Here is a 27,646-nt window from a genome sequence, read left to right as displayed (position 1 = left end):
CACCAGAACTTGATCAGCCATTGGGGATGAGGTGCAGAGTGCAGAGCATGGACGCATGTGACTCTTCCACGCCCTCCAGTTCCCTTAGTGCTGGCAAGAACCTCTGGCAAAAATGATGTCAACAGTGCCATCACCAGATCAGTCAGCTGGGGATGGAGCCGATTCCCAGAGTTCCTACACCAGTCTCCCCTCAAATGTTGGCCTTCTGCACTCCTTTGGAACAAGGGCATTGCTGCAGCACAGCAACTGTCACATTCCCCAACAGCCCCACTGGTTTAAATTAAAGTAGAAGATGCACCACAACCACTGGGATACCACTGGTAATGATGGGAAAGGCTAAATAAGAACAGTAACATCACATATTTAGGCGTGAGAGCAACTACACCCTTTGTATCTCCAGGAGTTTGTTCGGGGAATACTTAATAGCTTTGAGCATGTTTCTAAGGGAATTCAGTCGGTTAACCTTCTCTACCCTACCAAAGAAGTCTGGCATCCTTTGTGGCTCCAGCGGGAGTAATTTTCCATTAATGAGATATTAATTGCCTTTCAACTTGGCTAGTGATGGTCTCGATCTTAGTCTTCAGTGTTGGGGTACAGTCTTCCTCTTTGGCGACTATTTCATCTAAAACCTCAGTTTTTCTAGCAAGTGTTACCTCGCCCTCATCATTTTTAACCGTGGCCAGTTTAACAGTTGCTGTATCTGTGGGAACCTGTTGAAGCAAGGACATTAGCTTGTCATCTCTCACCTCTACTGAAAGTTCTCCATCTTTAGCTTTGGCCCTCTGGGGTGACTGGACCAGCTGGACTGGCAGAAAGTGACTGGCCATAATGAGTATAAGGTTTTTAGGGTCCCCAGCAATGAGAAGATTTGATTTAATCAGTCTTCAGCATCAAATCATGGAGCCCGTTGTAGGTGCTCACTTGCTTGATGCCATCTTTGTCTCCGATAGTTGTAGAATCTCCCGCTGTGAGGGAGGAAGTTGCAAGTGATCTAGGATTCTCTTGAATGGGTCCTGGTTGACAACCATCCCAACGTCCTGTAGGTGTGCGCAGAGGTAAGAGGCAAGCTTTTGAGGGTGCTACTTTCTTCTGAGGATGCGTTAAACAAGTTGGAGGGAGCAATTCTTCAATGTGCAAGATCCATACTTATTTTGAGAGGGTATCTTTTCTCTTTGGAGAGCTGTGAAATATGTAAGGTGGTAACTCCGTGCTGTGGAAGAGGCCTACATGTTTTTCAGTGACTCTGATCTTTGTGAGAGAAGTAAACATTTGAGCGGGTGGCTTTGCTGTGTGATTGCTTGGTGTCCCAATAGTCCCACTCAAGAAGACTACTAGCATGTACAAGTGTCATTGTGTGCTTTGTTCAACTCTTGTAGGGGGTTAATTTTTTGAATGAGTGGTGTGCCAAATGAAAGTGTATAAAAGTGTATAAGTGTATAAGTGTATACGTGTATAAGTGCCTTTACACTTTCATCGTGGATGTTCGTGCTGTCTCATTTTTCTGCCATTCCAAGGCATAGAAGGGCACAAAGCCGAGTTTGCATCTCTGCTTTGCTTTCCTCCTCAGTCATGGGAGATCACTAGGGTTGCATAGAAATCTCATGCAGGTGTAAAACCAAAGGATTCCATTGGAATCCATTTCATAACGCTGCCTGCCAAGCATAATTTGCAGGCAGCATTTCATTTCTCACAAAGTGGAGAGTAAATGTGAAGAGTAATGATGATTTTGCCTTCATTTACTCTTCACAATTGCCACCTTTTCAGCAGAAGCACATGATATTATGGATAAATGGTTGCATGCACATGATGGCACTACATTGCATTGCAAGACCGGTGCACTAAATAGTATACATTTATAATGCATGCAAACAATGATTTTTTGTCAGAGATAACCAATATCATTATTTTTAGCACTTTCTTTTGGACACAGGGTTCTGTTATGTGCTATGCCTCTGAAAAGTAGTTGCTCGAATGAAGACCAAATTTGGCCTTGGACTCAATCAACTAATATGGGAAGCATCAAGGAAAATTGACATTTTTGGGGTTCTGCTTCTCTAACTTTCTGGGTCCTCTGAAATATTTTCTTGCTCACTTGGTTTTTCAACTTTTGAACCCACCTCCTTTTGAACCCTGGCAAAACTGAAATCTTGGTGTGCGGCAATACTGCCCCTCTGCCACATCCTTGGCCCACTTCCCCCACTCCGATATAGTGAAAAACCTAGGATACACTATGGACTCAGGCCTAACCCTCTCCCGTCAGATCAACATTTCAAAATGCTGTCACTACCACTTCAAACTTCTCAGAACCATTGTTCCCTACCTATCCTACACGAACAGACTTGCCGCAGTTATGTCTGTTGTGATGTGGAGACTGGACTATGCCAACTCCCTATACCTAGACGCTCCTGCATACCAAATCAACAAACTCCAAAGAGCCCAAAAGCGGCCGCAAAACTGCTCCTGGCCCTGGGTCAAAGCGAGCACATTTCTTAAACTCTCCGAACCCTCCACTGGCTCTCAGTCGGACGAAGGGCCACCTTCAAGACCCTATGCATCACTCACCGAGCACTGCACAAGACCGGCCCAATGTACCTACAAGAAAGGATAAAACCCACCTCCCATCTTGCAACCTAAGATCAAGCACTGCCCTCCTTCTAGTGATTTCAACCTCTAACTCTGTCAAGATCGGAGGATCCGCCTTCTCAACCTTGGCCCCAACTATGTGGAACACGCTCCCCCACATATTGGACACAGCTCTAAAAATGTGTCTCTTCTCGTAATCCCGACCACAGCCATCTGAGGTGAATGAGCCCTTGCAACCCGATGACAAATGCTCAATGAGATCCCGAGCAATGACGCCGCTGAATAGGCTTATTTAGTCACTATTAAGCAAATGCACGCTTGAAACTCAGAATAGCAAACTCCTTAGATCATAACTCCACCCAAACACTCACCTCCCTTATCACTATGCTTACTCTCTACACCAACAGACAATTCAAGTGCAGCTACACCCCTCGATCAATTTCGTCCTAGCTGCTCACATTCGAACATTACCTCATTAACACCTCATCACTCTAATGAAATGTAGGTACATCCCATGGCAAACCGGCCTAGCTAAACACATAAAAAAGCGTCCTACACAGGCCTGATGCAGCCAGAACCTTGTCTTGGTGTCCGCCGCCAGACTGCACACATTCAACTGATAACAATATCACAACACCCAATGCTAGGATGCAGCTACCATCAGGCAATTGCATCAGCTGAACACATAACTGGTGCACCCAAGCACCCTATGACACCCTACTCTCTCAACTGACCTGGACTACGGTCCCAGAGGAGGTTCAACCTACCAGAGCTTTGAGGTCATACCAATGATATATAGGTATATAGAGCACTATATAAATGCCAAATAACAAAACATAACATAATAAGCCAGTTTTTGGCTAAGGTTTTTCTCTGTTGATATATTCGAAAGCAGGTTTTAAATAAAGCATAAAGAACTGGAGCTTCCTGCTTTTTTGTCTTTTCAATTAACATATCTAACAGTCTCAAATTATGAGTTGTAGCAGTGCCAACCCTGAACTCTGTTTGGTACGGATCAAGAATTCCATCACTATCAGGCCATTTAGTGAGCCCAATCAATAGAAAAGATGCAAACATCTTCCCTGAGCTGTCTAACATTGACAGGAGTCTGCTGTCTGATGTCTCTGCTCGTGAACCTTTCTTAAATATAGGCACCAGTATCACGTTTCTCCATGTCATGGGGATGCATTCAGTGTGCATCACCTTGTTAAACAATACCTCGAGTATACCGGACCACATCTCAGGATCCTTTTTTAGGGCAGTGTTAGATAACCCGTTGGATCCAGGTACACTAGATGATTTTATTTTCAAGATTTTTTTTTTGGGACAAAATATTTTTTATTGAAATATCGTATAATCATAGATTCATCTAGCAATTGAGTATAAAAGCACATTAAAAAACAGATATAAATGATCAACCCATCGATATTCCATTTTCAACATTATAAATTCATCAAACCGTATAATTCATTAATTCATCAGTAACTGGTATCTTGTAAAATAATTCCTCTATATCTAAACATTGGTAGGGAAAAAGCAAGGAACAAAAAAAAAAAAAAATTAAGGAGACTCAGCCTCCGGTCCATAATGTCTAATTACGTAATGCATAGAATAAACTTCCACAGTTCCATTAGCTCCCTCCCTGCCTCAGATCAGGTAACCAACTGGATGATGCCCAATGTCCATATTGGCGCTCTATTAAGGGTTTAAGAGATAGTTAATCAATCTGGGCTGAAAAAACATATGTTCTCTCTCAGAAGCATATTCCAGAAAAGATCCACAAATTCTTGAGAACTTAGCATTCTTGCCTTCCAAAGTGGCCGTTTTTCCAGGCTTTTCCAGCCCCAACAATTCCCAGATCTTAACCCACCAATATGCTATATGAGGGCCTTCAATGTCTTTCCAAAATCTGGCACGGGTGAGGCGAGCTGCCATAAGAAGTTGGGTTATCAGATCTGCCCTGGGGCCTGACTGCGGGTATGAACCATCATCCGGAGTATCTCCCAATACCAATATCAACTGATCCATGGGAAGGAGGGTACCAGTGATGTCTCTGATCTTGGATTTGACCTCCAGCCAAAAAGACTGGATAATTGGGCAGTGCCACCATAAATGACCCAAGTCCCCTCGCGCCTCACACCCGTGCCAGCAGTTGTCAGGATAATCAGGGTTAATCGCATGTAATTTATGCGGGGAAAAATACCAGCGAAAGCATATTTTAAGCGCACATTCCCTGACAGTTGTACATCTAGAGACCTTGTGAGCACTATTCCATATTCGTTGCCAAGACTCCTGAGTGATTTCCATTCCCAGATCTCCCTCCCAGGCCGACATATAAGGCAATTTCTCCTCCCCTGAAACATCCTCTTCCAACAGGCGAAAGCATGCAGCCACTCTACGGGTAAGCTGACCCTGCCTCATCAGTAGTTCTAATCCTGTGGGGGATCTATTGGCTTGTTTTTTAACCTCTGGGTAGGTTATCCAATGGCGGAGCTGGATGTATCTATATCTTTCTATCTCAGGGAGATTGAATTTCGCTTTACACTGCTCGAAGGGTAAAGGGGAGTCGTCCTCGTAAAGATCCCCCAATCACAAGGGTTTCTGTTTCAACCATGGGAAGAAAGAGTTTGGTTGGAGCCCTGGGGTAAAGGCCGGATTTTGCATTACAGAAGACAGCAGACCTAGACCAGGCGTTAACCCTTTTTGGGCACAAGCTCTATCCCATGCACGGAGAGTGGTTTTTGTGGAGGGGAGCAGGGATCCCCCATGGTTACGCACTGCTCGGGGGACAAAGGCTAGATGATCTAGGGGTATCTCAGTACCATGTTGTTCGATATCTTGCCTCTATGGGGGTTCTTTCGGGTGAGACCACCTCAGCATGGCAGCCAACTGGGAGGCACGGTAGTATCGAACGATCTAAGGGAGACCCAGTCCGCCAATCAGTTGCCACGAGTCAAGAGTTTGCGCTGGATACGGGGAGTTTTGTGCTTCCAGATAAAACGGCAAATTTCCCTCTGCAGCCCCAAAAGGTCTCGGTCAGGAATCACCACAGGCAGGGCCTGGAACGCATATAATAGCCTGGGGAGTAAAACCATTTTAATAGCACTTATTTGCCCCAGCCAGGATATTTCCTGAAGTGACCATCTCCCTAGGGATTCCCTGATTTCTTTGAAAAGGGTGGGGACATTGGCTTTTAGCAATCCAGGAAATGTCGGGGATGAGTTGTATTCCAAGATACCTAATGGAAGTATTCTGCCATTTAAGGGGGTAGGAATTTTGCAAAAGTCTCAAGGTCTCAGAGGTTTCAGTCAGATTCAGACCCATTGATTTGGCCATATTTATTGTGAATCCTAAAATTTTTCCGAATTGGGTGAGGAGGTCCATGAGGGGCGGGAAAGAGGTTTGGGCTTCTTTCAAAAAGCAGATGATGTCATCCGCGTATAACGCGACTTTGTGACAATGGCTTCCAACAGTAAAGCCCTTGATCTTTGGATGGAGTCGGACATGTTGAGTCAGGGGTTCGATAGCCAGGCGAATACCAACGGGAATAGGGGGCATCCCTGCCTAGTACCTTTGCTCAGTGGAATTTGGGCTGACCAATGTGAGTTCATTCCAATTTGAGTTAAAGGAATTTGAAAATTTGAGAGGATTAGCTTGGAGAATTTCTGGCCAAACACAAAGGCCTTCAAGACTAAAGCCAAGTAGTCCCAAGCCATACTATCAAATGCCCCATGGGCGTCAAGGGACAGAAGAGACAACGGGCCTGGAATAGTGGAGGCAAGTGAAACCAGATCTACCGCCTTACGGATATTGTCGTGTGCCGAGCGCCCAAGGATTAAACCAGTCTGGTATTTATCTATAACAGTTGTGAGGACCTCCCCTAAACGCTGGGCTATGATTTTGCTGAATAGTTTCGAGTCTGTGTTAAGCAACGCTATAGGGCGGTATGAGGTACACTCTGTTGGATCTTTCCTGGGTTTTAAGATTAGAGTAGTGTATGAGGCTGCCATGGATCTAGTGACCGACCCAGTCTCCCACAAATAATTAAAGAGTTCTGTGAGGCGAGGTGTAAGCTCAGGGGAGAAGATTCTATAAAATGTGTTGGTAAATCCGTCTGGGCCCGGAGCTTTACCCAAGGGAAGAGCCTTGATGGCCAATTCAACCTCCTGTGTAGTTATTGGGGCTTCTACTAAGTCGCGCATCGCTTGGGCAAGTTGTGGGAGGTTTCCTTTAATCAAGAAGTCTTTAGCAAGCTGTGGATTCCCCAGATGAGGAGCGGCCTGTTCGGTAAAGAATTTCTCAATGATTTGCAGTTTACCCTCCTCCGTATAGATACAGTGCCCGGCCTCATCCCTCAAAGCATCTATTCTATTTTGTCTATTCTGCTTTTTCAGTTTGGCAGCAAGTAGCTTGTTCACCTTGTTCCCTTTTGAATAAAAATATTGTTTGGTGAGCATCATCGAGTAAGCCGCCCTACCCATGTGATGCGCCTCAAACGCCTTCTTCGCTGCTCGCATGTCTCTCAGGGATCGTCGGGAACCTTTTGTTTTGTGTATCTCTTCAAGTCTGTGAGCCTCTTCCTCTAGCTGTGTTCGCAGGGCCCTCCTAGCCTTCCCCCTCCGTGCTGCCTGTTCAATCAAATGCCCCCTGATGACCACCTTGGCAGCATCCCAAAGAGTCCCCAGGGTCACATCTCCCTTATTATTCTCCCTGAAATAAGCTTACAAGGTGTCTCTTATGTGTGAGCGGATCAATGGATCTTCTAGTAAGAAGTAAGAAGTCATTCAGACTCCAGGGGGGCCTCTGAGGCGGTGCCGCATGAAATAGTGAGAACATGAGCTTCACGGGTGCATGGTCGGAAAGGGCCTCCGGCAGGATCTCCACTGTCTCCACCAACGGTACTAGCGAGTCAGAAATAAAAAACATATCTAATCTGGAGAAGCCCCCATGTACCGCAGAGAAGTAAGTATAGTCACGCTCATTTTGATGACAATAACGCCAGATCTCAATAAGAGAGTGATCCCGCAGTAGTGTAGTAAGGGCCCGAAAGTTATTCTTGTCTATTGATGAGTGGGCAATGTTTTGTCTATTAGAGGATTGATGACCACATTAAAATCTCCCCCGAGGAGGATTTCCCCATCTGCATGATCAAACAGTGCTTGTGTTGGGGGCATATATTGAAACCAGTGTGACTTTGCGCCCCTCCAATAGGGCCACAACTAGTAGGAATCTGCCCTCCTCATCTTGGACCACCTCTAGAGTCTTAAATGGGGTACCTTTGCGAACCAGGATGGCGACACCTCATTTTTTCAGCCCACTGGAAGCAAAGAATTTTGTAGGGTAAAATGTATTATTAAGACGTGATTCGTCCACAGGGCATAAGTGGGTCTCTTGTAAAAATAACAACATTGCCTGTAAAGTAGCCAATCTATGGAATAGCGCTTTGCGCTTAATGGGAGAGTTTAAACCCTGAACTTTCAACGTGACACATGTAACGTGCGGCGGCGCCATCCTCGGTTCGACCAGGTCCTCCCTCCCAGTGTCTAAGCAATCAGTTGCTGCCATTACATTTCCTAGCGATGACAGCTTGGGGAGATAGAACATTTTTCGGTACCCCCATCAATGTAGCGCAGAACCTATGAGGCATATGACAGGTAAGGCCATGAAACAATTCTATCAGGACCGTGAGGGAAAAGAAAACAAGTGAACAGACAATAAAGGAAATCCACATAAATACATAAATATACCAAATTAAAATAAGTAACAACCATACAATTCTGATGATATTTAAGACTCCATTGAATTTTCCCCCAATAGGAAACATTGTGGGCGCAATCCGTGTAGGTGCCCGAAACTGTGAAATAACTGAGTTTAAACCATTTAATCCAGCCGCTATTAGCTACCTGGTACTCTAAAAAGCCAGCGCCGCCAGTACTGCATATGGGGAAGTGAGAATATGTCAAACCTGTAGGGCAACTTGCCAATCAGAGCTCATAACTATGCCTAACCCCAAAGGAGTCCCTCGAAGGAGGCGTCCGGGGCTAGAAATGAAAGGAGAAATGAAGGATAATATCCTCTCTGTTCACCAGGGCCGAGAGCTTACTTCCAGAGAGTTTCAGAGTCAACCATTCCCCAAGTTATCTTCCACAGGCTCCCAAGGGAACTCAGCCGAGATCTGCTCCTCCACACTTATCATGTCTCCTTTGTCCTGCTGAGAAGCTGATGTTAGGAGGTGCCGACCACGTGGATTCCCTCGTCTATCTCTCGGCGGGGGGGTTGAAGTTACCTCATTCAAGGCCCGGGAGCCAGAGACCGCAGGGTTTTGCCCGGTCGGTTCCGAAATCAAGGCATTGGCATCGTCCAACGAAGAGATTATGTAATGTTGATTCTGAAAGTCAAAGAGCAATTTGCAGGGATATCCCCAGCGGTAGCGGACCTGTTTAGATCTCAGCCAGGCCGTTACATTGCGTAGCCGTCTTCTATTGGCAAGCGTGTATGGAGAAAGGTCTTGGAAAAGCTGGAGCATCGTGCCCCGGAATTGTATTGTTGATGAGCCTCTGGCAGCTGTCATAATCTTTTCCTTTTGCTGAAAAAAGTGCACACGAGTAAGGACATCCGGGAGAAGATTTCTTTTAAGCTAAGAAGAGGAGTAGACGTGATGAGTCCTGTCCAGCGGGAGTTCCTCAGATGAGGGAATGTCCAGGATGGATCTAAACAGCGCCTCCACGTATTCAGGCAGCTCTTGATCTGTCACATGTCGCGGAACACCCCTGAGGCGGACATTGTTTCTTCTTGACCTATTTTCAAGGTCCGCTTGTTTAGCCCACATCTCCTCTAGATGGTCCTCGATAGACCTCACTCTCTCGGTCAGGACCTCGACCTCGTGTGTATGCTCGCAAGTCACATTTTCCAGTTCGCTAACCCTAGTTTCCAGGCCTGTAAGATGTGATGTCAGGTCCGCTAATGAACGGGCCAGAGATTCCTTGGAGGATTTGATTTCAGACTTGATCTCTAATGTGATCTCTTGCTTGAAAGATTTAAACATTGCCTCAAAGTCGCCTTTGGAGAGAGCCATATTCACCTCTTGGTCTAAATGTGGAGGGGGGTGTATTTCCGCCGTGACGGTGCGCAATCCGGGGAGGGGGAGGGCGTGATTCGTTTCGTCGGGAAATGTGGAGGGAGCCTCTGCCCGAAGTGCAGGATGCGGTTGAGTAACCGATACTCCCAGGCTAATTTACCCCCTCCAAGTTGTACAACACACTGAAGCAACCTCTCCCCAATTGCTTTCACTTTCTTTTCCCCCTCCAGCCTAACCCCTCTCCCCCTCCTCCTCTTCCAAGCAACAGGGCCCCCTCCTCAGACGTTATAGGCCATCAGTCCATAGGCAGTTCTTTTATTCTTCCTTAGACCTTGCTATTAGCTCTCCAATGGCCAGGGCCCCCAGGACAACTCATGCTGGTGCTCAGAGAAAGGGGGAAGCCTGAATAAACTTCCATTTCAGCTGCACCATCATATTTGCTGCCGCTGCATACAAAATCCCTGCGGGCGTGGAAGGCGCTCTGCAGATCGGACTCACCAGCACACCGCCCCGTAGGGGTGCTATTCCACGCTCAGTGCCAGGGTTCCTCCAGATAGACGAGACCGCCAGCCAGGAGCCCCAGGAGCAAGACGGCACGCCCCGAAGGCAAGCAGCATGCCCGGGGGCCCTGCAGGGCTCTCAGCCTCCGTCCTCCGTGCTTTCCCCTCAGCGCGGGAGGAGCTCCGCGCGCGCGGCCAGCCCCGACAAGGCGCTGCAATCCCACAGGGAGCTCACGACCGTCCGCCCCCCCTCTCCAGACAAACAAGAGGGAGCGTCGTGTCGGGGGCAACGCCAGGCTGCTTAGTCAGTCAGTCTCTCCGAGTCGAAGGCGGGACCCCCATTCAGCAATCGACGGCATCAGCAATGATTTCTTTGCTTGCCGCCATTTTGGCTCCCGCCGCCAGGATAGCCTCAGAGCAGAACATCAGCTCCACCAGGTCGCCGCCGTCACTATTCTTCTCTTCAGAAGTGTTACGGCATGTCAGGAGTATAATCAGTAAAAATCGGTCGAAAACTCTGCTGCTAAAACATATATAAAATGGAATTCAGGCGCCCGTTCACGGAGCTCATAGCGGGCACGTCTGCATGGCGTGCCGCTCAGCCACGCCCCTATTTTCAAGATTTTTGATAGTATGTCATCCTTAGATATGAACATTTCAAGTTTACCTCCATTGTGTCATAAAACATGTTTAAAATCATTACATGAATGGTAGAAATTGTGCACGATGTGATCTCTCCATTGTGACTCAATAATAGGGTTAGTAATCAGCTTACTTTTTTCCCTTTTGCCACCGCCAGCAGTTGCCCGATTCCCGTTGTGTTCCTGCTTTTAAGTGCTGCTACCTTTGTTTGTGCCAGATCTACGCCACCAATTTATACAGTTATGATACCGATTTTTGATTATTTTCTATTAGTTTCATGAGCCATGCGATATTATCACTGGAATTTATGATGTGGCGTATGTCCTGACGCAAATGTTCTTTAGTTGTTTTTGCATCTCTTATTTTACAATCAGAGGGGATTGAGGACTTTCCTTTCTGTACATTATGGTTAGTCTTGACCATAGCAATATCTACAGAAGAATCCGGCATCCAGTATTCAATGTTATCTACATCCATTTTCTGTAGTGGCTCCAACGACTGATATCCCCAAACTCTGGTACCTCTAGCTGTCTTATACAAGTTTTTAGTTGTCCAGCTAATATGAGAGCCTGTGTGATTTACCTTAACCTTGCCAAATCTGACCACTACTTGAGAATTCACTTTAAAGTTACAATTCATGGTAAGTGTAGCATGGTCACTGAAGTCAGTCCTACTTTGTAAATCATTGATTAGTGGTATCATGTTTTTGCTAACACAAAATAGTCTAGTGTGACTTTATTCTTACCGGTTAACCAGATATAATTGCCAGGCATGTCTCCCTGAGTGTGACCGTTCAAGATAACTAGGTCCCACTCACTCAGGAGGACCTGCCACCGTTTTCCCTGTCTATTCGATTTTGTCTGCACCATCACTCTTTTACATTTAGTGTTACAAGCTTCCATGTACTTATTAGTACAAACACAATTGGCATTTAGATACCCAACAAGGATGATTAAATCACAGTTTTCACCATCCCTCCATTCCAGAAATATTTCTGTCAGAATTTCAAAGAGGGATTCGGTGGAGTCTTAGATATTTATGAATAAGTCTAGATTGTAAAGCAGGGTCAAGCTCCTTTACTTCTACAGCTAAGATGTTTGCTGTAGATGTCAATGTTGTAATTCGTTTAGCACATAACATAATTTGTTTCTCGCACCCACTTCTAGGCCTCCATAAGGTCTTCCGAGCTCTCCCTTATTTGCATATGTTTGCAATATATGGTAGCCATCTATATAAATGTTATTCAGTTGCCAACTTTCCTGGATAAAAAATATGTTGTTAGCAGCCACCATGTCAAGGAAGCCATGTTGCTTAGCAAGTGTGAACAAACCCTGGTATTCCATGTTGTTAAAATTGAATATCTTCACAGAGGAGCAATTGTTTTTCCTGGCAAATACTCCAACAACCATTTCAACACAGATTGGCTATCATCTATCATTAACCCGCATACCACTAATTTCCCATTTATCTATGTTGTAATTTCTGCACTACACCCGATGTTCCCACCCTCATTTGTATTAGTTGTAATAAGTGGACCCTCGTCGACATCAATTTCAAATCCCAATTTAAGACATTTTTCAGAATGGCCACGTATTATGTCAGCAGTTTCAGAACTAAGACAGTGGATGCATGACATATTCGAATTAGTACAGTCAAGCGGCTCTACAAATTCAAAATCATCAGAGTCTAAGACTCTTAATGATGGTATTTGCGTCAACATAGTTAACAAATCGGATCTGTTGATTCTCTTATTTTTATTTCTTTGTCCAAGCAATCTGATAGTAAACACTTTATTGTGCAAAATCGGCTGTTTAATCCTGTTATTAATCAGCCCAGATGTTTTTCTTGTGTCTATATTAGGGATTGTTCAAAACTTAGTGCGACGTTCCAGGGTGAAACAGAGATCTTTGTACTCTTCCCTACTATCATCAACAAATTCTCGAACAGCGGCTGGTTTGTTTTCTTGAGTCAAACTCATTGCTTATGTATTTCCATTTGTCAGCCAACTATCCAACGTGCAAGTTCTTCGTAATGATCTCTTTTTCTTTCGATTTGCCTTTTTACACACTCTTTTTGTATTTTTCACGTTAAGAGATACCATTTTGTTTGAGATACTAGCACCATCCACTTGAATATGAGGTGTTAAGGCGACAGCACGCTTACTATTTCTACATTTAAATTGTCTCCTCTGTTCTCTTGTCAAATATATTGAGGAGCAATCAGTATCAGGTGTTACATGGTCCTGGTGATTCACTGCATTTGGAGTCTCACCTCTTTTTTGCGATGCTATAAGTATATATGGTAGAACTTTGCTCAAGTTATCAGGCATGGCATTATCTTGATGACCAGGTTTGTGCCCATGGGGAGAAACTACATTCCCCATAGTGATTTTCTGTTTGGCGGTGTGCGAAGCAGTGTGTGTCCAGTGTGTGTCTGATGCTGGTGACACAGGACGCTGCTTATTTCTTCCGGAATCTGCAAACTTCTCGCTGGTATTCATTAAAGGATTTTGTCCCTTCTTCATTTCCACAACTCACAGCCTACATACACACCATGCAGTCGCGGAGCACGGCGCGGTGTGCAAAGCAGTATGTGTCTGGTGCTGGTGACACAGGACGCTGCTTATTTCTTCCGGAATCTGCAATCTTCTCTCTGGGATTCATTCAAGGATTTTGTCCCTTCTTCATTTCCACAGTTCACAGCCTATCTACACACCGCACAGGAGCAGAGCATGGCGCGGTGTGCAAACCAGTGTGTGTCTGGTATCCGGTGGTTCGGGTTGAGGGTCAAGAGGGTTAAGAAGAGGCTGAACTTGCTATTCATCAACAAAAAGAAGGTGAGTGATAATTGGCTCCAGGGGTTACATCTTATATTTTGCGAGACACTAACATTGCCTTTTACTCGCTACTTTACCACGCTTAGAACAGCGACGTTGGAGAATTATTTTTGTGCATTACTCAACTGTGACTGTGGGGCTTGACGCTTTGAACAGTCGAGCGCATACTCATACTGCAGCAAATTAAGCGACAACACACGTGGGGGATTAATTGCTGAACTCATGCTCATCTATTGATTAAACTGTTCGACTCGACTGTGACTGCAGGGCAAGATCCTTTGAGCAGTCGTGCGAACCCTCTTACCACAGCAATTTGAAAAACGATGCTCAGGTGGGGGAACACTAGAATTTTTGCTTGATTACTTGAGTTCCATTTTACTGCCTGCGGGGAAACACCCTTTGAGCAGTGGAGTGCAACTCTTCTTGTTGGTCAACTTCCACACATTTGCCTGTTGGGACAACGTTTGTGCAATTGCTGATTGACTCATGTTATTTGTGGAGCAATAAATGGTGTTTAAGACATATGCGCTTAAAACAAATATGCCCCCCACTGTAAGAACATCCAGAATGTCTCTTACGTTAAATTCCACCCCACTACGTCACCCATTGATGAGTGCCTCTAAAGGGAAGATGGTGGACTCTTTGTTTGATGGTGGAGAAAAGAAAACGTGTGCTGGTGACATAATGAGACTTTTGCAAACCTATGTGTGTGAGTTCTTTTGACCTAAAAGGTGCTGCTGTGTTGCACACAGCGTCTACTGATGGCACCCTTGCAATAGTGTCTACTAATACTTCAATTACTGACACACAATTGCTAGAAGTACAAGCAGTACCAGGGCTGCCAAGACCAAGTCACCTAGAAGCAGTGCACTTCGAGAAACTGCAAGTCAGCAATGAGGCAGCTGACAACATCTCTTTCTGTCGCCAATCTAGCACCTAATGTTGGTGGCTGCTCTGAAGTGCTGGTGCCCATTTGTGATACCACTGCTTCGCCTCTTCTTCTATAAGCACTCACGACAACAGCTTATACCAATCTCCAAGTCTATTTGACAATTCTAACCAAACAGACCATTTGCCATTCGCGTCACCCCTTATGGCGGATGAAACATCAAGGGGCCCTTGTGACCCAACTACCCCAAGTCGATTGTCCTCAATGCCCCCATCCTCAAATGCATATGAAATAACCATTCAGGCTCTCAATATGACAATCAACACCTTGGTGAAACTATTTGAAACTTTAGACTATAAGATAACAGCCCAAGCCAAACAGATTGATTTAATTGTGAGCTGGATGAATGATAATCTGATACGAAATGTGAATCATTCAACCAAAAATACACTAATGCCATGTAATAGGGAGCATGTAAAAGAGTATGGCGATCTTGCACAAAGGTCCATTGAAGTTGTGTCTGAAAACGAGATAGAAAAACCTGGGGTTTGTGACAAAATGAGGGTTGACAGCAATAACAACAACAAAGCTGTGTCTGCTGATACTATAAATGTGAATGTAAACAAGTCTATTATCAATCTTGTATCACAATCTGTAACCAGTCCTGGCTTCCAAATAGTGCCGGCTGATGATTCTGTCATCTGCCATGAACCTCTTGGCTCAATAATGCAGCAAAGCCAGAGGTTACAGGCTGACACAGGAGGGCCTTTTGATAACAATAAAAAGATACCTTATAGGCTCTTTCAAACCAAGACAGGTGTGATGCGCAGGAGTGGAAATTTAGGCATATCAAAGAAAACGAAAAATCAATTGATGCCCCCTCGCGCTCCAGAGTCAATATCAAACAACTTTTGAAACAACTACTACTGAAAGGTAATACTAGGATGACATCAAAAACAAACGCTAGTCATCAAGTACTCTTACTGATGAGTAATGAAACACAGACTGATCTTGCTGTTGCTACATTTGAGGATTATCAACCATTGAATTAACTCATTTTGACTATTTCTGATGTGAAATCCATCTCTTTTGACACTCCTGTTGCCACCAAAGTCAGCATTGTTGAGCCTCCAGATGCCTTAAAAATAAGCCCTGTAGAGGCTCTGATTGCTGCATTGGTTGGCACTGATGAAGTGGTGAAGGCTGTGGAAGTAGGCACTTTAGGGTCCCAAGCTGGCTGCTGTATATCTACTTTACCTCAAAAACCTGTGCCCTTGTCATCTTGTGAAGGTAGGAAAAGCTTTGTGCTGACAGACATCCAACAACACATTGAATGCTCTATTCAGAAATACATTGACTTCCAACGCACACATAGTCAGGATTCCTGTTTAATGGCCAAAACAACACCAGTAGTAAACGGTGACCTAGTGGGTGCGTTGGCCACCACAATACCTGTGGTAAATCTGTTGCCTTGCTTACTTTCCAGAAACTTACCAATAACAAATGTTGACACCTTGGGCGCATCAGCCATTACATCTATCGCAGATGAGGTGATTCAGTCTTCTGCTGTGCACTACAATCAAGAAGTCGACACTTTAATTCCAATGTTTGTAGTGTCTCATGACAAGGTGACAAGAGTAGCACCCAGACCTTGGCTAATTTTTGCTTACCACAAGGTCAGGTGAATTTGCCCTAACAAGCAGAAGGGAGAGCATTTTGAATCATCAGCTCCCCCAACAAACAATGTCGCGCCCCTACGTATTCTGACTGGGTACAAAGTCAACAGCTCACAACAGTCAACCTCATGCGGGTCAGCAGATTGAAAATCAAATTGCCAAAGTGGTTCAAAATAATTTTGACCACAATCAACCCCAGCTGAATCCTGTGACTCTGGTCCCATCAATGGAAAAAAAAACAACTGTCCAAATTGACCTTCAGATCTAACTCTGCCTCCCAAAATTCCATTTCCATTCCAATAGGCCCTCAGACTCCTAGAACGAGCACAAGACAGGCTAAAATCAACACTGTCAATAAGAAACGTGCTAATTTCTATCGCTTAATCCTTAAATGCCGCCCTGCACCCTTCACAGCCTATACTATGAACAGAACAGAATGAGCAAGTCGATTTTGTTCAGAGCAATGGCAACTCGATTCCAAGAATATGGTTACAATCCCATTATATAAGAAATGCCTTGTGGCAGGCAAGGATGGAGATTTTTGCCATGGGGTTTGTCATAGCAATCGATCCGTTCATGTTGGACTCGGAGGGCAACTTAATCTTTCCAAGCCATGCCATAAGCTCCCAGAGAACCAGAACCCATAATAACATCTATAGGGTGAACCATCTTAATAGCAAAAAGTCACTTCATCACTCTCTCTGATAGGCCCATTTTGAATTGGCAATCATAACTAAGAACTGTAGCAAGCAAACATGAAATTCTAACAATTAGTTGGAACACCTGTGGTAATTCGCATCTTTTTGATGAAAGTTCTGCCGTCCTATCCAAGTATGACATCATTCTTTTACAAGAGACTTGGCTCAAGGAAAAACCTGTTTGGGATGATCATTGTGTGTTTCATCCACCTAAAACGTCGGCCCAGGGACGCCCTTTATCTGGTATGTTAGAAGCAATTATTTAGACAATTATTTCTTTTGTGATCTAGAATCTCTATTAAATAAAATCACTGAATCCCCTGACATTACCAATATTATTGTCATGGGTGAGATAAACTTGCAAATAAAATTCAATTTGGACTGTGTAAACTGACTTTTGATGATAAAAAATAGAGGCCTACATATGTGTAATGGTGCATTACCGGGAGATATAAATCCACAAATTACATGGCAGAGAGGAGGATGTACATCGATTCTTGATTATGCTTTTGTCGGCATACACACGTTTGAGGTGGCTATGAGTTTTAGTGTCATACCACAAGTTTTCAGCGACCACAATATGTTAATACTTGCGTGGTCGGTCAACTTGGGTTCCTCTACTAATGACAAACTTAACTTCCCTCAGAAGATGATAGTCAACAATGCTAGATCACGTTTAAGCTGGAACCCTCGATCTTTGTTAGCTTTTCATAATCAGATGGGCAATTGTGACTACACTTCCATAGCGGCTAATATTGATTATACCAACTATCTACATTGCTTTCGCGAGAAGGTAATTTCTCGCGCACAAGTTCAATTTCATCTGCGGTACAACTTTGACCCATGGTCTAAGCCAAGAAAGCATTGCTACGCAAAAATAAAAAGCTTGTAGCCTCTTCTAATTGTGAGAACAAAGAGGTATGGCCTCGTGCTTTGCACTGTCAGTATCGCAGTTGAACGCATAGTCATCAAATACAGTTGCTACAAACTAATGTCAAAAATATGTTGAGAAGCGTTCTATCCAAACACTCTGCTCAAACTTGGGTAATGATAAATGCAGCGAACAACCTAACACAAAAATCAGTGCAGATTAACGGTGTGAGTGAGTTAGATTAGATAGCGTACTTCTCTGCTTTGTACCAAAAGCCAGCAGGGTGAGAATTTGATGCTCCTATCGAGATCTCCAACTACGATGGTCTTACTATCGATGAGGGGGATATTCTTATAGAGATTAAAAAACGTAACAATTCTCGCACCCCTGGCCCAGATGGGCTAACCAATTTTGTATTCAAACAAAATGTTGAACTATGGGCACAAATTCTCAAAAAAATCTTCAATCAGGTTCTAGTTGCGAATAATATCCCCTCCTCTTGGTTATCTGCTATGATTGTGCCGATTTTTAAAAGGGGAGATTGGTCTGTGGCTAATAACTACAGGCCTATCTCTCTCTTAGATGCACTGGGAAAGTTGTTTGCTAAATTTATATTGAGAGACTTTAACAACTGGACCTGTGCGGAAGGTATTAGAGATTACTTTCAAACGGGTTTCGTCTCAGGAATGGACACCTGTGTTAATCTTTTCACATTGTCATCAATTATTCACAGCCATCATATCAGAAAACAAGCGCTGTACATGGCTTTTATAGATCTAAAAGCTGCTTTCGATTCAATCTCTAGAGAACTGTTTATACACAAACGAATGCAACGATGATGTCCCCATTATCTAATCTACCTTATTAAAGACCTGCATCATAATAACACGATGCAGGTTAGATTGTCTTCTGATGGGAAACTGTTGGCACCAATCAATGTTCATCGTCGAGTACGACAGGGCTGTACTCTTGCATCCGCTATCTTCAATTTTTTCATTTGTGACATATCTATGGTTTTTCTAAATATTATTACTGATCCAACGAAATTGGCTCAGAAAAAAATCCCATTCTTAATGTCCGCGGATGACCTGGTCATAATATCCAAAACACTAAGTGGACTCCAAAATGCACTGGATGCACTTGCCGTATACACTCAAAATAATCATTTAATTATTAATCTTGATAAATCTAAGATTATGAAATTTAGTGTATCCGGCAAGTCTGCATCTAAGAGCAAAATGTGGACCCTTAAAGAGCATAGCATGCAAGTGGTTCGTCTTTACACCTACTTGGGTGTTCAAATAGCCAGCCAAGGGGCTGCCGAAATGATAAGGTCAATATTGCCAAGTATCACACTAATATTATTCAAATAAAATATGCCAAATTCTCAGCCATGCCGGCATTGACCTATTATCAACAGAAAGCCACGCCTATTCTGCTGTACGCCGCTGAAACAAGACCCATCTTGTCCAAGGAGTTCTGGTCCCTCTTGAAGGGAAAGTATTGGCGAGGAGTTTTGAACCTGCCAAATTGTACACCGCTTCCCCTCATACGATATGAATTGGGTCTTATCTCTCTATTCGGCAGATACACCAGGCATGTGATTGCATTGTTTAGAAAGTGCATTATGGCCATCGAGACTAAATCAGTACTGGGAGCTTTAGCTGAGCATGTGTTTACAGGATCTGATTTGTTTATAAGGAAATGGGGTTCAGATCATTGCTGAAATAGATGTATCCCTTACTATTCTTATCCAAAATCCCATGCAAGTTAAGACCAGATTATATGCAATGGACTGGGCTACTAATTGTGAGATCTGTTTGAAATATCGAGACTGTGATCCTGATGCCTATCGGCAAAAAAGGTATAGCACACCAGAGGCATATCTAGTTCAATCTCCGTCCTCGGTCCATAGACATGACTTCTTACATTTAAGATTAAATCTATGCCCGACTAGACAAATCTTAATCCGTAGGAAGGTTATTAATGAAACTATGAATTTTTGTCGTTTCTGCAAAGATAATACCAAAATAGAAGATCTACAGCACCTAATGACTGAGTGCAAAGCACTTTTACAGAAGCGCCAACATCATTTTAAAACAATTGTTGACGTATATGAAGTTAAAACTTCGACTACTCTGTGGCACATGATTCATGGTGGCTATTCTGTCAAAGTGAAAATTCGTGCCATAGCACTCCTGCATAATCTTAAACTGCGATAGAACACTGGGGCTGTGGGCGCTGAATCTTGAAAATGGCAGTAAAGATTGTGTGTCCCTTTTATTTGGCTTAGGTTTTGAGTAGGTCTACAGTCCCCTTATTTTTTTTTTTATTTACAGGTGTGCAATCTAATGTTGTGTTCTGCCCCTTTGAGATTTTGATATTCTTTTTTTTGAGATTTTGAATCTACTTTCTTGTGTTACTTATTATTCTATGTATGCAAACACGTAAATGTTTGATATTTTATATGTTGTAAAGTTGATATTTTTCACCTATAACAATAATCAACATTTTTTTTACTGTTCAACAGGGCCAAACTCTTTTACTTTTTCATTGCTATTGTCACTTAGCTTAGGATGAATAGTAATGTCAAATTGCAACATAACCATTGAAGCCTGTATTTCGGCGAGGCCATTGTAATCCATCTGTGATATACTCACACCTTCCACTGAGTCAGTTCATACATATAATTTGGGAGATGCAGACAATCTGAAGTCAAAGCCTTTAGCCAATGAAAGGACATTTTCTGATTCATTCTGAATTAACCCATGAACCTCACCAGGTGGCATTGTAGCTGCCACAGTCAGAAACGCGATGCTCAGTTGGAGAGCGTAGCACATATCCAGCAGAACGTTATTGTCAATATCACAAGTTCCTAGGTGTGGTTACTATTCGTGAACTGGTGTCAATTGAAGTCAGTTTAAAAAGAATGAGCCCAGTAACATACTGTTTGATGGGGGAAGCTCAGCAGCCCGATGCAACGCATATCTCGCAGTTCCACAAGACTGCTGAACTCTGAACTTCCGCCACTCTACTCGCCGTATACACTTATATCCACAACAGTTCTCTTATGAGGGCAGCTTGGTTTGGCTAGGCAGAGGGCGTATCTACAATCATTAGGGCACAGATCCTAGCCCGTTTGACCAATGCCGAACACCAAATACTTGGCGCACTCTGTGCGTTCTGCACCGGGTATTGTTTTTGAAGCAGTGGACACACCAAGAGGCAAGGTGAAGGCAGGGCTTACTTTCGAAACAGATGATGCTGTGAAATGAAATAATATATGCGGTCAGCGTCCACCCAACACCAAACATTCAGCGCACTCCATGCACTCTGCACCGGATACCGTTTTTGAAGTAGTGGACACACCTGCAGGCAAGGTGAAGGCAGGGCTTCTTTGCCAAATAGCTGATGCTTCCCTCGCATGCAAGTATCATGAGGTGCTGAAGATGCGCAAACTGAGGCTCGAGACTCACGAGTCACGTACAATAGCACTTTCCCAAAACCCAAAATTGTTTGGATGGATAGACATTTAATGTAAATTATGTTGTATTTACAATTTTTTAACTTGTAAACAATGCTGTTCTATTTTAATGTTTTTATCCAGTTTTATAATTGAGAAGTTTTATTTTGTGTATGTGCTTAGCATATTTTGTATGTTAACATGTGTTTACAATGATAGTAAAACCATAGCATTTTAAATTAGACAAGAAGATAAGATCTGAGCCTATAGAATTCCCTTTATTTATATACAAATGTTCGAAAACTAACCCAAACAGCCATCAGGGTTGCCAAAACTTAAAAAAAATAAGTGAATAATTTCTACATTTATTTAAGAACTTCCCCAAAAATGCATATATTGATTGTTTATACTTTGATGCTCAGATTCACAGTAGCTATTGTAGGATACTTTTATACTATTTGCTTTAAATACACTGATATGTTGTAGGAGGGAGAGACACATCCTATTTAAAGAACATGTGAGGAGAAAACACAAGTGTTTCAAGGCGCTGTGAGGCAAGGGAGGGGTACCAGGGGGAAGACAGAGACAACGATCTTATTAGACCAGGTGACATTGAGATTGCGCAAGTGCAGGGGGAAGGCGGAGGGGGCAGTGCCGTACATGGGAACGACAGTAAAATAAATACAATAATTAAGAGCAATAAGTAAAAGTGCAGCCAGCTGGTGGCAAGTGCATTGCTAAGTGAAGACATCAGGTGTCAGTGCCGTAGGGGGCTGTAGGGCTACAGAAACCAGTCCCCAAGTGCGGGGGATGCCAGGGAGGCAGTGCAGGGCTGCAACTGGCAGGGGAGGGGAGCTGAGCCCGAGATCAGAGGGTAGCCAGGTGACCAGTGCAGATTCAGTTTCAGAAGGAGTTCAGCAGGGGAGAGGAGGAGAGAAAGCAGAAGCAAAGAGGAAGGTCTTGAGGTGCTTCCGGAACCGAGATGGTTCTCCTCAAGTTTCAGGGAGGCTGTTCCAGAGGGAGGCCCCAGCCGAAGAAAGGGATCTACCACTAACTCGCTGCTTGGATAAGGGACTGATCCTGAGGGAGTTGGAGGCAGATGAGCGAAGAGCTTGAGAGGGAAGATATTTAGGAAGAGAGAGTTGAAGGTATTCAGGCCCCAGAAGGCCTTATGGACAATGCAGAGGGTTTTGAACTTAATCCTCGCAGCCACTGGGAGCCAGTGCAGAGATTTCAGTCCCGGAGAGATACGGTCCCTGCGCTTGAGGCCAAGGGCAAGTCTTGCAGTCCTGTTCTGGATGTGTTGCAGAGGGCGGAGAGTAGAAGCAGGCAGATTTAGAAGCCAGTCTGTGTTTATTCCGCCCATCAATAGTCTTGTAGCTAATCCTAATTTGGCAGATATTATTTTGGTCTAATTGAGATCAGGCCTAGCTGGTGCCTGAAGGCTGGGATCAGGCTGATCTATGCATCCTCAATAACCCTTTTCACAGGGTACCTTTAAAGAGAGCCAAATCCAATTTGCCCCCAGTTCACCATATTTCACACCTTATTAGCACTGTTGGAGTGATTATTCCTCAAAGATTGTAATTACTGGGTACACAGTGGTAGAGCCAAGGCTCTGATCACAGTGGGATATTTCTTCAATCCCTTAAAATGCTTTACTCCTCGAAGCTGTAAGGTTCTTTTGCTGGGTCATTTTATCATTGAATGTTAATCCTAAATAGGGAAAACCTTGCACCTACTGCAAATTTAGACTTTCACTAACCCAGTCTCCCCTGGCATTTCCTGGTGAAAATATTAGGATCTTACTCATGATTTTATTTATTGAAAGGTCATGAAGTTGACAATAGACACTTAAACAGTGAAACAACCATTGACTCCCTATGGAGGTAAAGGGGGGCCCCAACTAAACAATGTCATCAGGAATGAAGATCTTAATCTACCCAAAGGTCTTTGGGCCTGACTAAACCCACCATGGAACTTTGTGCATGATTACATCTGGTGGTATTTACCATCATAGCTGGTGGTAATCTCAGTTTCCACCAGCTGATTAGAAATGTCCAACAACCATGGCACCGGTGGCTGTGGCTTTTCTGAATTACTGCTGGTGGTATTTTAGTAAATCTGCATTCCATCTGCTAAACATCTTCTTAACCATGGTTACGCCCGTTGTGAGAATGGAAACGACTTATGTACAGTAGCAGATCATACCAGTACTGTACACATGTACAAACGGGTCATATCTTTGCGTGTTAAGGCGGGGAGACGGTGATCAGCGGTTCACAGTTTTTCACCCACTTAACATTTTCTCATAGGAAAAGTGTTCCCCTGCATTAGAGGAATAATGTGCTTGAGCTGCCCTTCTGCACGGGAAAACGTGTTTCAATATTTCTAGGGAATTTGTAGAGTTTTAACTTGGATGAAGTAAAAAAAACGTGGCAATATGACCAATTGGTATGCCTCCTTGTAGTGTAACAGTATAACAGAGGCAGTATTCCCTTGGAATAGCACTCCAGCATTTACTTACCGGGAATGTAACGTGGTGGGTGCTAAAGCACGCACTATTTTGCAAATACCGCTTGTTTTACCCACCACATCTGCAATAGGGCATGAACTGCTTTAAGGTAACGTGGAAGGGTGGCCAGAAACAAGTTAAATAACAATGGTGCCAACAGGGTACCTTGCTCTTGCCCATCCCCTGTATTGTATTTTAGGCTCCATTTACCACCATGGGCAGTACAACCCTTGACCAAGGCACTTACAAATCAACAAATTCAACATATGGAAGTATTTTTCTATTTTGAAAATATGTTCTCCAGATGGAATGGAACCTGGCAATTGTCTATAGTACATGATGACTTAACAAATCCCACCTGGGACCAGGATATACATTTATTAAGTCCCTTCATTAATGGAGGAGAATTATTTCCGTCTATAGCTATTAGGAAAATGAGTCAGTAGTTTCGAGAATTAAGCTTATTGTCCGTCATATGAACGTGCACAAGGATACTTCCCAGCAAAGGCCAAGACACAGCTTTGTGCAAGGGACTATGGGAAATGCAGTCTTTAGGCTGAAATACCAAACTGGTTGCTACAATACTAAAGTGGAGCTGGGTTAGAAGACAAATCCTAAATGTAATCCCAAAAATTTCAGGTGGCTATAGCCATATGGAGCAAGTAATGGAATCAAAGTCCTCCACTGTGAAGGCCATGAGGCAATTCCCCTAGAAGTGGGCAAGAGAGTAAGGGCAGGGAACCATGACAAGCAAATGCCCCCTGCATTCATTCAACATTACTTCCATTTCCATTCTCGGAATAGTCATGATATGTTTGAAAACTGTTCCTTAGATAAATGTTATTTTATGCATTTGGTATTTTTCAGCAAAGTTTTGAATAGATATTTCCAAAACAGTGCAAAAGTAGAGTAATATTTACAAATGTAATGACTTAACACAGTATATATATATACTTAACACATGGGTTAGAAGATAAGTGTGTGTATATAAAATACTGAGACAAATTAGTACACATCAGATAGAATTGGGAATTCAGTGTAGTTGAGTTATAAATTGCAAATATGTCAATAATTATCCAAGCCATAGATAACTTCAAAAGATGAATGGAGGTTGAATTGAAAAAAGAGAGAAGAGTAGGCTGGAAAGCCCAATTACAGATATTGCCAGTTACGCATGCCCGGCAAAAAGTAATGGCAGTTTCATATACTCAGTAATGTGGACTGCCTGGAACAACTTTCCCAGTAACTGGTCCCGCAAATTTCACATGCTCCAGAAACATGTGTGGCCAATTTTCAGAAAATGCTCCATAGGAGGTATTACAAGTTACAATGTGCACCTGTTAACCGACATTGACCAATTCAACCTGTCAAGTACCAGGTATTTTTGGTACCAGACCACTTTACACATGTATCAAACAATAGATGTTTCCATTTCCTACATCCCCAACAAGTACTGCAAGTTTCAAGATGCCCCCAACAGCAGACATTGCCACTCTCATGCACTAGCCTTCCAGTAAAATGTATTTTCATATCCCTCCAGTTACTCCAGAGAACTCCATTCTCACACGCTCCCAGTAGTTGACACCTTTAGCTCCCCGACCATTACGACCAATTGGATGTGTCCACATGTCCCTAATAACAGTATTGCCATCAGTGGCGGCTAGTGAATTATTTAACTGGAAGGGTGTAAATGTTTCTAACAAATATGAGGGCGTGACCATGCATATGATATGATATGATGTGTCATTTATAACGCACCTTTACACAAGTGTTTCTAGGCGTGACAAGACATGATGGGGGAAACAAAGGGAGGACAAAATGACGATCTTACTACACCTTGTTGCATTCAGATCGTGCAAGTGCGGGGAAGAGGGAAGGCGAGAAGTGCCAGGGGGAAGGGGAGAAGTGCCAGGGGGAAGGGGAAGGCGGAAGTGCAATTAAGTCACAAGTGCAGCCAGCGGGTGGCTCATAAGTGCAGAGAGAAGGGACTGTAGGGTTGTAGATAGAGACCCTTAAGTGCTGGGAAGCCTGGAGGCAGTGTGAGGGCAGCTGGACATGCAGGAGCCTGGGCCCAAGTTCACAGGGTGACCAGGTGACCAGCATGCGGAGCAGTCGGGTGCATCAGCAGGGGAGAGGATGAGAGAAAGAGGAAGCGAAAAGGAAGGTCTTGAGTTGCTACCGGAACTGGAGGTGCTTCTGCTCAAGTTTGAGAGAGGCAGGGAGGCTGTTCCCGAGGGAGGCCCCAGCCGAGGAGATAGATCTGCCCCCCACACTCTTCTTGGAGTAGCCTCTGACTCTCAGAGAGTTGGAGGTGGATGAGCGGAGAGCTCGGGAAGGAAGATGTTCTGGAAGAGAAAGTTGGAGGTAAAGCGTAGCGAGGGAGCCCAAGCCAATCCAGAGTAGTTCAGAGGGGTTCTCTCCCCGAGAAAACTTTTAAATTAATAGGTTAAAATCTTTCATATTAAAGCACATATTTTGGAGAAAATGGCTAAAAAGCCACGCTATTTGCAATCAGTTTTGTAGGATAACTCATGAAAAAATCCAACAAAGGGCAAGTTATCAACAATTCATAGGAGCATTTTACAACACACTGCCTTGTACCACAATGCGTGTCACAATAAAAAACAGGTTCGTGATTGCTTTGAGCATGAGGCCAGTACGACACTATGAGAAAACATGTCCATGCCAATACATGCCACTATCCCCACGTAACACCATGCTCTTCCTGGCTTTGCCAGTAAGAATTCCATGCCACATTAAGATAATACAGCAATATAGACAATCTAGCCACGTAAGAAGACCCATTTTTCTGACTTTACCAGCTATCCAGACTGTTTGCACCAAAGTAGGCTATGCTAGCCAAGTGATAACATGTATTAAGTTTGCTTTATTCTTGATGTCTGGTACAAATGCCATGCCACGGCAAGAACATGTGGCCAGACTGGATGCACTAAAGTAGACCAGTCTATCCACGAAATAATATGTTTGCTTTACACTTGATGCCCATTAAAACATGCCATTCCACAGTAAGAATACAGAATGACCCACCAACATATGGCAATCTTGCAAAATAACATCATCGTGTACATTTTACCCTTCGTTCCCAGAATCAAATGCCATGCACCAGTAAGAATAAAGGCCCAGAATTGGGCCACCAAATGAGACCATTCTGGCTGCATTATAACCCTTGTCATGTTTGGCTTACTCTTGATGTTCATTAAAACATGGTATGCGACAGAAAGAAAATATTTCTAGAGTGGCGCACGAACGTAGGCCAGTATTGCCACATAATAACATTCATCATGCTTGCTTTGGCCTTGACTACCAGCAACATAACAAATGCTGTGTTACAATAACAAAATATATGCTGACTGGCCCACCAGCATAGACCAGTCTTGCCACGTAGTAACATTCACCATGTTCGCTTTACCCTTCATTCCCATTAACATATGGCATACCAAGGTAGGCCAATCGTGCCACAAAATAACACTTATCATGTTTGCATTACCTATGATTGCCGCGCCGGAATGCACACACTCCTGCCCCTGCGATCACTTCCTCCACCTCCTCCCGGGCATAATCAGAGGGTCGCTCACCAGCACACAGGCATGCATTCTTATCTTCATTAACTTGCATCTCTTATTCACACACACATTTATTTCTTGCACGTGCACAGGCACTCTCTCATTCACTGGCACACGCCTACAGAGGTGGTCAGTCATTTTTTCAACAAAAAAAATGTCGAATGACAATTTTTGTGAAAAAATAATGTCGAAAAAAAAAAGTCGAATTCCGTTTTTTTAGATTATATATTTGTTTTGGGGTCTGGGAGTAAAGAAAAATGGGTTAAACAAAAAAAATAAAAAAAGTGGGGTTGGGGGAACCCCCCCATTTC

The sequence above is a fragment of the Ambystoma mexicanum genome, chromosome 6q, assembly GCF_040938575.1.
Source record: "Ambystoma mexicanum isolate Mex_15411 chromosome 6q, UKY_AmexF1_1, whole genome shotgun sequence".
Taxonomy (NCBI): Eukaryota; Metazoa; Chordata; class Amphibia; order Caudata; family Ambystomatidae; genus Ambystoma; species Ambystoma mexicanum.
Note: the sequence above shows the minus strand (reverse complement) of the source record.